The 17381-nt window shown below is 39.8% G+C and overlaps 1 long non-coding RNA gene across 2 annotated transcripts in view; it reads left to right on the top strand.

Annotated features, from left to right (window-relative positions):
* The window catches only part of LOC122465681, an 89853-nt gene extending 75186 nt beyond the window's left edge, over positions 1-14667 (top strand). Inside the window, exon 6 of one of the 2 annotated variants that reach the window (XR_006290679.1) lies at positions 14588-14667. This is a non-coding gene — a long non-coding RNA (uncharacterized LOC122465681). Of the gene's footprint in view, positions 1-1116; positions 3082-14587 lie in introns of those variants that run through there. The other variant, XR_006290676.1, reaches the window with a different exon arrangement.
* Positions 14668-17381: the final 2714 nt, after the last annotated feature.

Consider the following 17381-nt stretch of genomic DNA (forward strand, 5'->3'; position numbering starts at 1 on the left):
GATATGCTCTAGGAATTATTTGGGGGCAGTTCTAGGGCTTGTGTTATACAGGAAGTCAGGCCTCAGAATCTATGAAAATGCCCTTCTGTTTAGTGATACCAGAAACAGGGAATTAATTTGATTGCAGCTCTTTGTCTGTGGGATCAGCAGCAAAAAGCTTGGAAGAAGGCAATCGGAAAAGGTAGGAGACGGCAAGAGAAGCACTTTTAGTGTCATCCTAGGAGAGAGACAAGAGAGGGTACTTTTTTGGGTAAAGTGCAGGCTGGAGCGAGGCTTGGAACTGTGAGCAAGGAAACAGGCTCCTGTTGTTTGTTTCTGTGTGTTCAGGGAAAGAGGATTTCATGTACATTTCTTTGCAAATAAACAGGATTGCATTAAAGAAATACCCAATTCTATCATAAATTTCTCATAACAGAAACAACCTGCAAGGCCCTGAATATTAATTAACTGTTCAGGCCAAAAAGGACAGCAGTATTGTTTTTACTCTCATTTTATATTTATGGCCTTTTAATTTTGTATCGCCTTATGCTTGTATTATGAGAAAAGGCAAACAGGAGTGCCTGACTGATCTGCAATATACAGATTGAAAAACAAGTGCAGTTCAGACAGCCTCCTTTGTGATCCTTAACCCCAGGCTGATGGTAAACAACAAAATACAGCACATAAGCAATTTTTTCTGCCTATTTGTGCTAAAGTGCTCTTGTTTGTGCTTGAGCACTCAGCAGGTGTTTCAGTAACAATAGGATTAAAGCTTATTTTCTACCTTATATTTAAAATAAACCAGTTTATTTTTCTTTCAGTCTATGCACATTTAAACCTCTAAACATTGCCGAATCAAACAGTTTTCTGGAAAAGTACAGGTATAGCACAATTGTGCATACAAAAAAACTGAGGCAGAATTTAAACAGCGAGTGTAATGAATAGCTAGATGGGAAGAAAGATGAAAATCTTGCCTATTATACTAAGGGTTTCTTTTTCTTCTGACCCATAGATCCCATTGCAAAGTCCTTTTAACCTGAACTAACTTAAACATCAACAAAAGTATCTGATTTACACTCAACTGCAATAATGCCTGCTGGAGTTACTCAGGGCTTAATCACAAATCATCTCTTACAGCGTCTGCACAAATAGAGAATTCTCCACAAACACAGAAGAGGATTTGTGTCAGAGTGTCTGAACAATTCTGGAGTGCCTTCAAGGAACAGAAAGTTGGCAGTTGTCGTGAGTTTATCAACATCTATACTAGAGCTACCAATATTAAAATGTGCTGAGCTGCACCAACGTTAGCAACAGTGGGGAGAAATCTTTAGAAAACTTCCCAGATGCAGGCAAAGTCTTAAAATAAAATCACCCAGGTTACGTGAGGACAGTAGCTGAGAATGACAACCCACGAGCGTGTGTAACCACATGCTTGCATTGCAGCATTTAGTGGTGTAAATAAGAAACAGTGGGGGAAGATACATAGTTCTTGGTTTGGAAGTCTCTGTGTGCTTGCAACCTTGATGCAAGTGGACAGAATGACTCTAAATGGACAAGAAACATCCAGAAATTGAGTGTGATGGGTACTAAGTATGGCCATGAGCTGTTTGAAGCTACATAGATGATTTTCATTAAGGGCAAGCAGCCTGGCAGGACACAGAGTCACTCTGAGAATGGAACCAACGGGGAATCAGGGAGACTTTTATAAATATGAGTGGGAGTCAGACTGACGAACTCAGCAGTGGAGTAGTGCAAGAACCAGAGGGATCTGCTGTAAGGATTGTGTTCCAGGGCCTTGCCACTTTGTTGTATTCAGATTATAGGTCCCCTCACTCCACAGGAAAAGACAACTAGAATTGTTGCAGCCTATGCAAATTGCAGACAGTCATTAAAGAGACAGACAAAGTTTGAAGGAGACTCTGGGACTATGACTTGTTTTCCAGTCTTTAAAGGAGCTTTAGTACCCTACAGGGGAGTTGGACATCGTTCCACAGAGACTGGGAGGTTTTACCCTTCTCAGAGAAGAGACTAGCATGTGCCTAATTATATTTTGCATTTGAGCTTGTGATAGTAATAGGTACCAAAACTTGAGGGAGAACTCCCCGAAAGTGTTGTCTTTCAAAGAGTTACCAATAGTCACAATTATTTCAAGGGTTATAATTAAAATCTGTATTTATGAATTGAGATTTAATAAATGTTTTCCCTTTGAGATTGTCACTTTCCTCCTATCAGAGATTTAACTCTGTATAATTGTGTGTATGTGTGACACACACATGCACAGACACAAGTCTCGAAAAAAGACTAAATGCTGGTCTTACCACAGCAGAAAGGCAAACTTAGGAACAGGAAGGAGAAATACTGTACCTGCTGTTAGTATGGCCTCCCCCCAAAACCATTACACATGCTCTGAAGGGAGTGGGCTTGTGGTCAGGAAGGAATTAAGACTCCATGAGACTTTCTCCCATTCATGCTACAGCTGACTTTGTCCCAGCATGTTACATACATGCGAGGACATAGATAATGATGGAAGCTGCTGGCTGGCTGACTGAAGGTTTAAACATAGCTCTCTGCTGGCGTTTTGTAAGTTTTGCTGCTTTTACAGTTGATTCCTTCTCAGAGCACTAATAGGAACAGTGTTCATATTAAAAATAAAATAGGCAAGACTAGCCTGAGTCTTTGCACTCATTTTCTATTCCAATAAAGAAATATCTCACTCTCCGAATGAAATCCTGGCTCCACTGAAAACAATGGCAAAAACTCTCATTGATTTCAGTGAGGCCAGGATTTCACGCATAGAGTCCAGTTCTGTCTTGACTGCCAGTAAATAAGGACATCTCTCATTAGCACTGAGCTGAATATAAGATTGTATGTGAATGATCCTTAATTATCACTTGATACATTTCTTTCCCTGTAATTAAATCCATCCTTTAAATTGTTTGGGTTTTTTTTAAATCCACTTAAAAAAAATGTCTGAAACCATCTACACTGTTATTAAGTATCTTGGAAAGTGTTCTCAGATTCTGTTGATGCTGTAACTCTATCATGAAACAACCAGACATTGACATTGGTACCGGACTCAATGGAGGTAATTCAGAACTTTATAAAAATGTCAATTTCAATTAAATCAATAAACTACGATAATTAAACTAATGTGATAAATCTACAAAGCAAGGAAATTCAGGAGACATGTTTAATTCACACACTAGGCTGAGCACTGCAGGGATCTGGGACCACCTGTTCTGTCTCTCCAAGACACGCAGTTTGACTTGCAGCTGGTGTAGATAGCATTAATTCTGAATCTCCCTGGTTTTATAGTTTTAAGTCAAACTTTGTTGTGATGGAAAACTTTACTATGTTTTGAGGGGAGAAGAGGTAAGTGGTGTTTTGTTTTTTAGGATAAAAGTTGAAAGATTAATAAATACCTTACTTTGAAATTCCCCACTTGAAGGGAAAATGGAGTTTTGCCATTGGCTTTAACAGGAGTAGGATTGGGCCCAGAGATAGTAACACTCATTATCTTAGTACAGTGGTTCTCAACCTGTGGTCTGCGGACCCCTGGGGGTCTGCAGGCTTTGTCTAAGATTTCTAAAGGGGTCCACACCTCCATTTGAAATTTTGTAGGGGTCAGCAAATGAAAAAAAGGTTGAAAACCACAGTTTTAGTATATGACTTAGGAACTTCTCAGACAGGTTATCTTGGTCTGAGACAATGCCACATGTAATAAATTTATATTTAGGTTGTTTTAAAAATGCAAATTGAATAATCAACAATAGATATTAAGACAAAACCTGTACAGCAGTAGCGATAGCACTTGGATCACGCCCAATTTCCACTGTCCTGTTTAGTCAGTTACATGTGTGCAAAATGCTAACAGTCACTGTTGTTACCATTTTACGTATGTGTAAATGACTATATAAGGTGGAAGTTGCAGGGAGAAAACAGCCCTTCTGTAATGGTGCCAAATTTGTGGGAGTATTATAGCCTTTAATCCTCACTAATTTCTCCCCAAAGAGAAAATTTATATTTCAACACCCCCAATCCACAAGTCTTTCTTCACATCACTACCATATGTCCTTCATTTTCTCCTCTCTGCCCCCTACTTTTTTTTTTTTTTTTTTTGGCATGTTGATGACACAGTTATAGTTTGAAAGACAAATAGGTTAATTGAATGATGTCTTTGTTAAAAATGTTAAACTGTTCAGAATCTAACCCAGAGAGCTGAGAGTTATCAGAATATTGTGGGTATCATGGCCTACAGAGTGGCTCTTGGTATGAGTCTACTGGTAATATGAATGAATTTTACAGGTGCTCTTTTACAGTTTGTACAGATCTTTAATAAACTGCCCATGAATGTCAGTTATGGAAAGTTAGACCACAAAGTTAACTTCCTAGGTTGCAATAATATTGTTTTTAGATACAACATTGAAAATCATGTTCTCTCACACAACATACTTTTAAAATCTGGTCAGGAAGTGCAGTCCCTTCAGACTTTTGGGTACCTGTCTTGTGTTTCAGGGTGGAAGCAGTAATTTCATTCCATAGATTTTTAAGGTCAAGTATAACCTGTATAGAATTTCTTAATTCTTGCAATGAGCCAATGGCTGTGCCCTGAGTTTTAATTCATAAGCACTTGCAGTTCCTGGTGACATCAGTTAGAGTTAGGGTGCTCAGTGCTTCTGAAAATCAGGCCTCTTCTGTACATATATAAAAATCTAGTTTGAACTGCATATAGTTTAGAGGTAGGGAATAAGGGTCTGCATTCTGCTCCCAGTGGTTCCAATGAGAGCAGAACTGGGCCTGTGATGAAAATCTGTTCTGTTACATTTAGATTCATTACTAGGTCTAAACATAACTTGAGATCAGCTAGTAAAAGGGGTCATGGCCTTTACTTTCTATTTTAAGAGCAAATGAGAAATAGTTGAGAGATTTTTTTTATTAATGTAGATTATATTTTTGTAACACTGAGAAACAAATCTTACTTCAAGGAAATGTTCCTTAGAGACAGCAACCATTCCTTTTGTCACTGCCTGTGGAAAGATTGCTCCCTGTGACCTCCACGGAATGTGATGAAATATTAGGAGCCTATAAAACCAGATATGGAACATTAAATTGCTATTTCAATTAGAATTTGCTTTTAGAAACTGCAGCTTTAAAGTCAAGGAGCTGAGTATTCTTTTGTTACAATTTACTTGTAATTTACTTATTTTCATGCGTAGCTCACATCACATTTGAGATACTTGGTGTTTAACAGTGTTTGTGTGGGTGCTTATACTTGTGCACACAATGAATTTCACTCTGGAATAATTTCTCTATTTTCTTTTGTATGAAAAACTGTACAAAATAAAGTTATATACATTTTATTTGTCAAAGTTTAGGGCAACTGCTCCTATATTTCCTCTTTGTGGTCTACCAAGGGCACCCACTTTTAGGCTTCGGCTCCCCAGCTGTCACCTCTCTTGGTTGGAGACTTGTGTTTCTCTCTTCTGATGGGGATTTTTCCAGACTGCACAATTCTGTCTACACTGTGAACTACCCAGTAAGTCAGATTGCCTACTTTGCTTTTTCCTCAGAGTCTATAAAAAGGGCATAAGTTACCACATAAGCAAGTACATTTGTTAAGGTGAAAGCATAAGTGCCTTGGCTCAGAACAAGCACACCCACAAATCAAAGTCACACCTTTATACAGTTAGGGCCTCTAATCTTGTTACAGGTAATAAACAGACAAGAATCCCCTCCTCGAAAGGCTGAGTTCTGCAGGGCATTCATTTGCCTACACTTTCCTCTCAAGGTTTCCTGGGAAACCTGCTTAACTTTAAAAGTTCATTCTAGTCTGGCTCATTGTTTCAAATACTCCTTTGAAACTCATAAGACTTCCCAGATTTACATTAGTCATGTCTCCCCACCCCCACTTTAGACATTGCATATAATCTCACAATAATACATAAACACTGGCATTTTTAATGCAAGGAACTCATGAGATACATAATATTAATTCAGTAAGGTTTAACTTTATTCAGTAGTGTTTGTCCAGGACATTACCATATCTGTCATAGTATTGTATTCTGTAGTTGCCAGTCACAAATCTAACTCTCTTCTCACTTACAGCACCAGTGAAAATTCAGCAATAATTGCAAGGTGACAATAGATTGACACTGCTGTAAAAATGGACAGGAGGCAGATCGGGTCCATTATCTATATAAATCATAATTTTGGCCCTAAAGAATAAGAAGAATAAGCTACCACTCGAGTAGAGTACCATTCCCTGAAATACTGAACAGATTTTTTTCCTTACAGTAACTCTATCAATGCACCTTTGAATTCTAGCAGGATGAAAATATCTAGAAGGATTGACAAAAGTTGCTTTTCATTTGAACTGCTCATAAAATGGGGTCCTCCACCCATAGAAAATATTTATGAGAAAATTTCATTTTTGCTGAAATTTTCCATGGAAATTTTTGGTGAAATATTTAACATTTTCAACTGAAAACTTAAAATTTTAATTGAGAAGTGTTGCCAAGGTGACTTATGGAGGGAATTAGTTCATGTGCCTTCTGTCCTGATTGTCCTGTATGGACCATGTTCTCTGGCCAGACTACGTTTCCTGTGAAATACTATCCACTTGCCAAACATCATGAATAATATGAGTGCCTGGTCGCAGTGCATGATGGGAGATAAAATCTAGCCAGGGAACCTGGTCCACAGATGAGAATGGGTATGACACACCTGATTTAAAATTCCAAGTTGCAATTTCCCATAAACACCTTTTCATGAAAAATTTTGTTTAGACAAAATTCCAATTATCAGAAGTTTTGAAAGAATATTCAACCAGTCAGCCTGTTTCTTAATGGATCCATTCATTCCCTCTGAGAGTTCTTAAAAAAAGAGTTTTAGGTGGAGCTGGTCAAAAAATGGGATCAGAGTTTGCATTAATAATTGACCCATTTTTATGGATTAAAATTTTTGAAGGAAAAAAAATCATTTAAATTTTAAAACTTTTCTACCAGTTCTAGTTTTGGGTAATTGCTTCTTGATCCCAAATGTTCTTGTGTGGAATATGGCAGGAGCCAGTTTTATATCCCCTTCTTTTCAATGTGTTTACAAGGCTGTTAGGAGAGGTCTTAAGGATACATGGGCTGAGGTGTACTGAGTATGCTTAAGAGACCCAGCTCTGCATAGCTATCACACTAGAAATAGCTTGTGCAGTGGAATGAATATCTCATCCTCATAAAACAAAAGTGTATGAGGGCAAGCGAGATGAGCCTTAATCCAGACAAAATCCAAGGTATGTCAGTGGGTTGCAGTAAGAAGTAGCTAGAAGAGTAGATGAAGTTGATATCTATTCCTGGGCTTAGCTTTTCTCCATACTTGGGGCAGTTTACCCTGATTAGATCATGGGGGAAAAGGTTACTTGAAACAGCTTGGCTTCTTGCCCACTGAAAACTGTAAAGATAAATGCTAGCCAGTTCAAAAAGTGAAGCACTGATGTGATGTGGTTTCATCAGTCAAACTTGCTTAGTTAAGAGGATGCTGCATGCTAGGCAGCTGTAGAGTAGTTTTCATGTTACTTTCACAGTCAGGCCTAGGTGGAGCATGTAGTAGTAGTAATAGCAATAGAGCATGGAGCTAGGTCTGTAGCCAGGAGAAATGGGCAGTCAGTCACCAAGGGAAGATGACATTTCTGGCCTTTCTTGGTCTTTGGATAGCTAGAAAAAGCAAGGAACGCAAAAGCGTCCTCAGACAGTGCCTCACCTTGACAATAAAAGGTTGTGGATGTCCACAATAGGTGGGCAAGCTGTAGGTCCCACTACTTCCATTTTTTTCATACCTGCTAGAGTCTCCTCTATCTTACCTGCACTGAATTTGAGCTACTACTTTTCACCCAGGATTGAGTTTCCTCCAGACAGTGGGTTAACGGAGAAACAACAATATCCATACTTGCTGAGGAGGGACATAGCTAGATGTCCTGGCATATTGCTGGCATTTTTTATTTGAGCATCTCATGATCTCTCCAAACAGCCTTATATGTATGCTGATGAGAAATTATAAGACTGAGTCCCATGGGACTCTGTAGATGACAACTTTCTGAGAAAATGAGCACTACTCTCTCACATCATCAGAGGTGAAACAATGTAGCCATCCTAGCACCATTTTGTCTACTCCTGCATCATCACCACAGTTAGTCCATAGGGGTTATATAAATGGTCTGAATCAGTAGCCATTCTGAATGCTGAGCATCTGCATAGTTCTAAAACATTAAGATCTATATTCTATACACATTGCACATTGTGATTCCATGGGGTGTAAATCAGCGGAATTTGGAACTGAAATCTCATCTAATTGTGCTTATGGTGCAATGACAGAATACTGCCCAACACAACCCCCATATATATGTAAATGGTGTTAATGACTTCAGATGAGAAAGAAAGGCCATAAAATGCAATTCAGTATTTGTAAGGTCTTCCAGATGAGGTGAGTTTGTTGATGTCTACTCTTTTCTTTTTCGGTAGCACATAATCCAAAACAATTGCTGGGAACTACAGTTCTAATTATTATGCTGGTATGACTAATGTCCCATATCCATTTTTTGGGAGGCTCACCACATATGGCAAAAAATATATATGAAGTCTTCTTTTATGTTTAATGGGGCTCCCATCATACTTTGACAATAGATCAGACACACCTGATGAGATCATTGTGTTAATGTTCAATGTGGTTTATCCAATATCCAGAGTTCTGTTTTCATTTATGTTAAAATGTGTGAATCAAGCCAAAATGCACATGTAGAAAAGCTGGAACTGTGAATGCAGGCAAAACCAGATCTGATTAAGATTCTAGTAAGTTTAACCTGAAAAGACCTACTCATCCAATGTATAGAAATATAAGACTTACCATACTGGATCAGACCACTTTATTTCACCTAATCCACCATCTTTCCAGCAGTGGGGTATACCAGTTGTTTTAGAGTAAGGTGAAAATGACACTATTTAGGTCTTGCACATCAATTTTCGTCTTCAGGATGCTTTACAAATGTTAATTGATTGAGCCTCATAACATTCTGTAATGTACGTATGGTAGAAAACCAGAAGCAAAGAGGATCAGGGGCTTGCCTTAAATGTAAGGGGACACAGTGTCAAAGCCATACTGAGAACACCTGTCATAATGCCTTTTTAGGGTATTGTCACAGGTACACTCATCACTGGCAGCTCAAAATAGACAATGATGCTCATAACCTTTGACTTACCCAACCTTGGCATTGGAAAAATGAGATGATGATTATGAAGGAAAAGGAGACGGTGAAGGGGGTGTAAAAGGCATTAACAGTATAATTCAGTTTGGAGGATTAGTAATAAAAAGATTAAAAAACAAAGCAGCTCTGAGGTGCAAGATGAGACCACTATAAAAAGGGTGGAGGAGTGGGCAGAAAGATTAGACTGCAGGATTTTTAAAAGTGAATACCAGGAAATCTGCTGGGGAAGGGAGGGAGAGCAGGATGACAACATGGACCTTACCTGGGGGCCACTTTTCCATTCTGTCAAGGTACTTATATGGCACTCATCACAATAGTATCAAACAGGGGTGGTAGAACAGAGGTCCGGGGGTGTGGGGGGAGGGCATATGAGGGGTTGGGTTAAGCTAGTGCCCCTGAAATGGAAATGTTGTAGGGACTTCACCCACACATAAACTCGCACCCAGCTAGGGGTGGAGGATGGAGGTGAAAGTGGGACCTAGAGGGGGCAGGAGAAGCTGCCACAGGGCATGGGACTGGGCTGAGAAGCAGAAAGCAGCACCTGGTGGAGCAGGCCAAGCAGGCCCAGGAGCAGATAGGAATCGCTGGGATCCTCCTTCTTAGCCTGGAGTTGGCTACTTCACCCTCACCCCAAGTAGTTCCTTCCTTCACTCCCCCTCCTAAGCCTCCACACACCCCATTCAGGTGCTTCCCCCTCCTTCCACCCAATGTCAGAGTCCAGATACTCAAAAGATGCCTGTTTAGGCACATAGGTTCAGCATTTCAGAACCAAGGACATTTTTCAAAAGTCACTCAGCTGCTATCTCCCCCCCCCCCCCCCCCCAGGTCCTTAAGTTCCCTGCCCTCCCTAATGTCTGCTGGTCGGCATTTGCAAAGACTCCTAAACCCTGATACCACGCCACAGCTAATAAGCAGCTCAGAGCCCTCATTGAAGCCTTGGAGGCCCTGAAGCAGGATTCTCAAATTAGGTGTGGGGGGGACACCTCTCTCAATAGTGGAGTCCACTCCTGGAGGCACGCTCAGAGCACACCTAAGACCTAATAACTGTCAACCCTGAAGCAAGTGGCTCCAATAGGTGGGGAGGGCAGCACACCCACACAAAAGACAGCTGGGAGGCACAGGGAAACCTTGGGCGAGTGTGAGGGATGTATCAAGTGTAAGCCGGCGACAGACTGTTTCAGATGCTAGGGGCTGATTTGGTTTAGGTGCCTAACTTCAGGCAAGGATTTGTGGAGGAAGGTGCCTATCAAGTGCACTAGGTCAAATTAGGTAGGTCCCCATAAAGCTTGCTGGCATCTGAGAATTCCTTTCTCGATGGGAGTTAGGGGCTTTAGAAAATCCCACTAGGCACCTAGACCTTTGAGATCTACTGATGAAATGGGTTAAGTAAGAGCTAGATAATATTATTCTAAGGGCTAGTCTACACTAGAAGCACTACATCAGTGCAGCTGCACTGCTGTAGCACATTCCTGCTGAAGATGCTCTATGCCTCAGCGTAATAAATTGACCTCCATGAGAGGCAGTAGCTATGTCAGTGGGAGAAGCTCTCCCACTGACATAGCGCTATCCACACTGGTGGTAGGTTGCTATAACTTATGTCGCTCAGGGAGGTGCTTATTCACACTCTTGAGCGACGTGATTTAAGTGGTAATGTAAACCTAGCCTAAGAGACTCTGAGCAAGGCAACGGTTTGAGATTTTTAGAGTTAAACTCCAGCAAAGATTTTCAGAATCAGCTCAGGGTGACACTCCTATCTGGGAAGTAATTAGGTATAATTAGGTGAGAAAAGGAGGTTGTTGTCTCGAAGCCAAGATGGGAAGCCCTACAGGCAAGAAAGTTGCTTTGTTTATATAGCTGTGTGTCTCTAGAAGGTTCTGTTCTTTGATGTTTAAGGATTTAAGACTCATGAAGAGAATGTGGCTGGAAACTGTGATTGGATGTGTCTATTTGGTTTTACAAAAAGCATGTGAAAAAAATAAGCCTGAAACCCAAACCACAGATGATTGCTTAAAAGGGGTCTTCAGGGAAATTTCTTCACACCTTTCCGGACCCTGGCACTACCTCAACTCAATGCAGGAGAATCGTTTTTATTATACAGTGTCAGGAAGTATATTCAGAATATGTCAACATTAACTATTTACATATCTGTATATAAGTGAGCCAATATCAACGTATTTGAGGAAAATATATACATACTAGGCATGATTCTTAATCTCACTTACCTGGATTTTACGTTGCAATATCACCATTGACTTCCATCCTACTCCAGCTTTAAACTGTTGCAAGTACGATCAGAATCAGTATCTATTAATATGCGTCATATTTTCAGTTTACAGAATATATTTAAGTATTATCCAAAGATAAATTTCATAATTTTAAAAACATTTTAAATGCTGAAATAATGTTCAGTTTCCCAGCAGGCTTTCCTGCAACATGGGGCCTCTTCCTGAGGTTCTCCCTATGCAGTTATCTGTGATGGGGTTGTCTAGTGTGGTGTGGCCAACATAAAGAGGGGAATAGGCTACTTTACCCTATTTTATCTTCAGTTGCTTTTTTGTTGCTTACCTGGTATATGGTAGCTGTAGTGGAACCACTGTGCTCTCTGGAAAACACTTTTTGCCTGGCCATGCTGCTTCTGCCAGCTATGACAAACTCCTTTCAACCCTGGTCACCATCCTGCATGCTGATTTGTATGAGTGAAACTGTGTGCTAACTCAGAGTCCCATGAAAGTGAATGATGTTCCAGATGGGAGCCAAGTCCATCTGCATGGAGCACTGGGGGCCTCAGATTTCATCACTACAGATTTGCCAAACACTGAAAATTAAGACTTCTCCCTTCGCTTAGAACTACTTTCGGGCTAACTTGCAACACAAGTGTAACTTAAAGCACCATAGGATTTACTCTCCATGCACTTATTTTGAATTGTCTTAAGATACCATAAATTCCACAATGACAATTGCTCAAAACTTCTCAGAATGAATTATTTAAATATGATTGAAACACCAGCATTCTACTAGTACAACAGGAAAAACTAACTTTCATTTTCAGTGCAATAGATCATAAATCCTCTCTCTTATTTTTATTTGTAATGAGTGAGAGTTATTAAATATGCAGTTCAAGCATTTCATACTTAAGCTTTCTTAAGCATACTTTCTTTTAGGAAACTGCATTCATTCACACATTCTAGTTCATTTTATTAAGCATTTGAATATTGCCTACAGCCATTAGCATTAGGGGAAAAAGAAATTAAAATGTAGACATTTTTACTGGTCATTAGAGTATATACATTTAATGCCCATCAGGCATTTGAAAACATCAAAACTCTAATGTGAAAAGTGGTAGAATGGCAAAATGTAGTAGAAAATTACTTTAAAACCCTAAATGACCCAGCATTATGTGCCTTTAATAATAAATTATCTGCTGAAATATTCACTGTGGATCTACTCAGTGTGTGTGTTAATGTTAATCTTTAATATTAATTCAACCATTTTATATCCTTGTTGGTTATGTGATTGCATACCACTAGGCAATGGGACAAAGTATTGGGCAAATATTTGACAAACACAGGTTAACCAGACTCAACTTATAAAAATATTCCATAGACTCACTGTAAAGTGGGTACATACGTTATTGGTTTATAATGATTTATTGTCAAATAGAACATATCAAAATGGTTACAGGAAAAGAACTGTTCCTAAATCCTATACTTTAAGTTCCACAGGAACAAAGTTCAGAATCTGACCCAGACAGTTGCTCAAGTACAATGAGCTGATTTCCTGCATCTCTCCAATTGAAATTGGATATGGGGCAGCATTATCAACAACGGGAGGAATGGGAAGATCCCCCGGTGGCACAAAACCGGTGTAGCAGCTTCTATAAGATGGCTGCCTGCTGAAAATACTGTATTAATACATTGATCATAGCTGGGGCTCCCCCAAGACCCACAAAACCCTGGCTGATATTTTGGCACCTTGGGGGTATTTGGCAGCCAGCATAACACAATGCAACCTCCTGACTACTCTATTTACTGGGCGGGGTGGTGGGGGGGGCACAATGGCACATTGCTGGCCTGGGACTGGGAGAGTGAAAAGTTGAATTTCATGCTGCCTTTTCATTCATCCATACCTGTGCTGTGTGCTTCTTATGGGCTATCCCTGACGATCTGGCAGTCTATTTTGAAGTCAAAACTAACTTCACCAAAGGGGTCACTATAAAATCCCTGAAGGCTATGTAGGCCCAAAAATAAGAAAACCAAATTGTGAATAAAGCCCTGAAGATGCTGAATTCAAACTGAATAGCAATGTTCTATCTGGCCAGAATCTTTAGTTAAAGGAACTCATCTCAATCCATCGATTTGTGTTTCCAGATAAATTCCATCACAGAATAAGCAGTTCCTACTGTGAACTTGCTGGTTTGGAAGGAGAAAGGAAACCTGGGTTTTATTCCCCCACCCCTTCAGATTTGTGATGTTGGAAGAGATTTTCAAAAGAATTGGTCTAACTTTGTTCCCATTGCAGGCAATGGCAAAACTCCCATTGCCTTTGGTAGGAGCAGAATTAGGCTGAGTGTTAATGAAAAGCCCACCCTTAGGTTATATCTACACTGCAATCAGAGGTGTGATTGCAGCTCAGGTCAGCATACCCATATTAGCTTTAATCTAACTAACATGGTTAAAATAGCAATGAAGATGTATGTGGTGTCACAGGCTTCAGCATGGGCATACAATCCCACTCAGTATCCTCGTTACATATACTCATTCCTCATTTTACCATATAATTATGAAATAAATCAATGGAATATAAATTTTGTACTTGCATTTCAGTGTGCAGTATATAGAGCAGTATAAACAAGTGTTTGTCTGTAGGAAATTTTAGTTTGTACTGACTTCACTATTGCTTTTTACATAGCCTGTTGTAAAACTAGGCAAATATCTAGATGAGTTGATGTATTCTCTGGAAGACCTCTGCATAACCCCAGGCGTATGTGTACCACTGGTTGTGAACCACTGATCTATATAATGAGATTGGAGAAACACAAATACTTTTCACCATGACCCACCACTCCCTTTCACCCTCTCTTCTCACCCACCACTGTGCCACACTGTAAGGGCCATACAGAATCTGGCAAACAGAAGGATGATTACAGGAGTCCTACCCCAGGTTTCTTCAAATATATATGCCACGCAGCTTGGAGAATGTTAAACTAGAGGACCTGGTCACATGAGATCAATTGAAATCCTTTTTCCCAGGGATAAGAAAAGGGGATGAGGACTTTTATAACAACACATTGACGCAACATCATAAGACACATCACAAACCACTAATGTGATGTAATTACTTTGTGATTCTCTTCACTCATAGGCGAAAGCTGTTCAAGACTGGGGTATTGCTGTTACTTAGCCCTTTTCAGCTGTACATCTCAAAAACCTTTACAAAGACAGGTAGGCATAATCATCATTACATGCAAGACAACTGAGGCAGAAAGAGATTAAGGTCCCAACTCAGGAAAATTTACCCAAATTGTGAGATCAACTGTAAAACATATGACAAAGTTTATAAAGAGTTATGATAAGGTACCATAAGAAATGTTAATGGGAAAAGGTGCAAAAGGGAGACAAAAATTGAATTAGTTTAAACAAAAAAGACCAAATTATTATAATTCAAGAACTGTGTTGCAATTATGCTTGTTAAAAACAGAAAATGTGAAATGGAAAGTTAAGAAGCCAAATTGCTATGTCAGCCTAACTGGTAAACAAAGTAATGAAGGGATGGGCTATTCCACCTATCTTTTCTTTTGGGGTCCTTAAAAGAAAAATGGGATGGGAAAGTAACAAAAGAACAACAAAAAGAACACTTGAAAGAACAAAAAAAGCTACTGAAGGAAGCTTCACCATCATGGCTGCCAACCGTCTCTACCTCCCCCCACTCTGTATCTTGGGACACTGGGCCTTCATCATCCTGATCTTAAAAATATTTTGATTAGACCAGGCCAGAGAGAGGGAGCCAGATGACCTTGTTACCCCTTACCAGCTCCTACTGAATCCCAGAAAGTCCTTTAACAAGAGCAGCAACAACAGCTCCAGCTCATCTCAGCTAGCCTCGTCTTTCTTTTTTTCTCCTTTTTTTTAAATGACAATTATTACCATCTTTCATACCATCTAAAAAAAAGGTCAAAGAAGGCTTGTTTATTTTCCTTCTAAAACACTCTCCTGCTAAAGGGAATGTTAAAATGAAAGCCTTATTTAATACTCCACATTTCAAATGCTTTAACTGTTTTTCCTTCTTTTAATAAAAGGTTAAAAAAATTAAATGGTGTATTTGCCATGGTACTAAGCAGGCTAAGGTATCTGTATACCAAACCCCAGCCTGCCTTTAAAACTGTTTAATCTTAAACAGTAATGAGGTTATGTCAATACATTTGGCCCACTTATTCCATCCAAATTAATACCAGAGTGACTTACTCAGAGTTACACAGCAAGCCAATGGCATGGCTAGGAATAACTCGTTCCTCCTGACTCCCAGTCAGGTGCCCCGTACTCTGGACTAGAGTCGTGCAGAGAAAAGGTGATTCTATTTTGCAGAGGATTTAGATACTTTGACCATGGACCCTGGAAGCGCAGGCTGCTGAGGAACTGGGAGCTGGGGTTTGCAGGCTCCTGGCTCCCCATTAACCTGACTAGTGGTCTGAAGGAAGCCAGGAGTCTGCAAGCCTTTGTGGATCTAGGAGCCTCAAAGCTTGGGATCCACAGTTCCCAGGGCTTCCACACTACTGGCATCCCATCGGACCACAAAATGGGCTGCCAGAGACCTGGGGACCTAGAAGCCCAGGCTGCTGAGAAGTCAAGTGGGTGAGCTGGAAGGAGACCATGCCTGTGTTCCACTGCAACTTTATTGAAGTGGAACAATCTCCACAAAATCTTTGGATTTTAACAAATCAGTATTCTCAGAGAGAAAAATATTCTATCTGAGAATTTCCAGCTGTACTTCAGCTTATGCTGCCTGTCACTAGAGGGTATAACCAGTCCCTAATACCTTCCCCTTTGAGTCCTAAGTGCCACGCAGAAAGGTAAGAAAGTAGGTGTAGTCTGGGGAGGCTGAATGTAAAGCTAAAAAGCTCCTCCACCATGTAAGCATTCCAGGGCAGGGAGATAGAGACATCCGTAACAATGGACAATTTAATTATTCACTAATGGAATGAGACAAAAATCTCTCACAAGGACCATGCAAATAAAGGAAGAATGTCTGAACAATCCCTTAGAAGTCAATAAATATAATAAATTACCAATGGAACTTTTTAAAACTTGTTTTTCTAATACTTCAGTGGTTACTTTTTAACAAGCCTAGCACAAAATAGCCCTAAGAAATGGATTGCAGATAGCACAGAATTTCATCATTGGCACTTAGGATATTATATCCAGTTATTAATTAATAATGCTTCCCTAACCCCTTCAATTTTAACTGAAACTAAAAGTGTCTTATCGGACACTAGCAGATAAATTACAGCCAGATTCTCGCTCTGAATAATCTTTTGCAAAAGGTTAACCATTTATCTCTTCTTCTCTCTCTCTTCGCCCCCACCACCCTGAGGCCAAAAGGAAAAATAGAGAAACAACTTTCTACTAGGTAGGCAGGTGTCAACACGGATTACTGATATGTTTATTTTATTGTTTCTCTATGTCTGCCAATTTTTGCATCCATCCATTTTACATAAAAATGTTCCAATGTCTGTTCTCCTCTCTCTTTGCTCATTTCCTGTCTGTTAATATACCCACTTACTGTGCCTGGTTTTAAATGTAGGCTCTCAGCCTGCAAGTCATAGCACATAGGACTATCAATAGGGTTCTGCATGAGTACAATAGTCCAACCATGTGCTGTACATTGTAATGTCAGGGTTTTAACCTGTAAGCTCTTCAAAGCAGGAGCAGCCTCTTAAGCATGGCTTACATGCTGTTTTTGTACCAGTATAATTCAGGTAGGGGTATGATTTTTTAAATCTAAATAGATACTTGTACAACCCCCTAGAGTGAATGTAACTATACCAGTATAAAGGTGCCAAACTGGTATCTCTGACTCCCCTTCCTGTAGAGGAATAAGCTGTCAGCACTTTTATACTCAGATAATTGCATCCGCACTAGAGGGGTTGGATCGCTATACC

The sequence above is a fragment of the Chelonia mydas genome, chromosome 4 (genome assembly GCF_015237465.2).
Source record: "Chelonia mydas isolate rCheMyd1 chromosome 4, rCheMyd1.pri.v2, whole genome shotgun sequence".
In the NCBI taxonomy this organism is placed as follows: Eukaryota; Metazoa; Chordata; order Testudines; family Cheloniidae; genus Chelonia; species Chelonia mydas.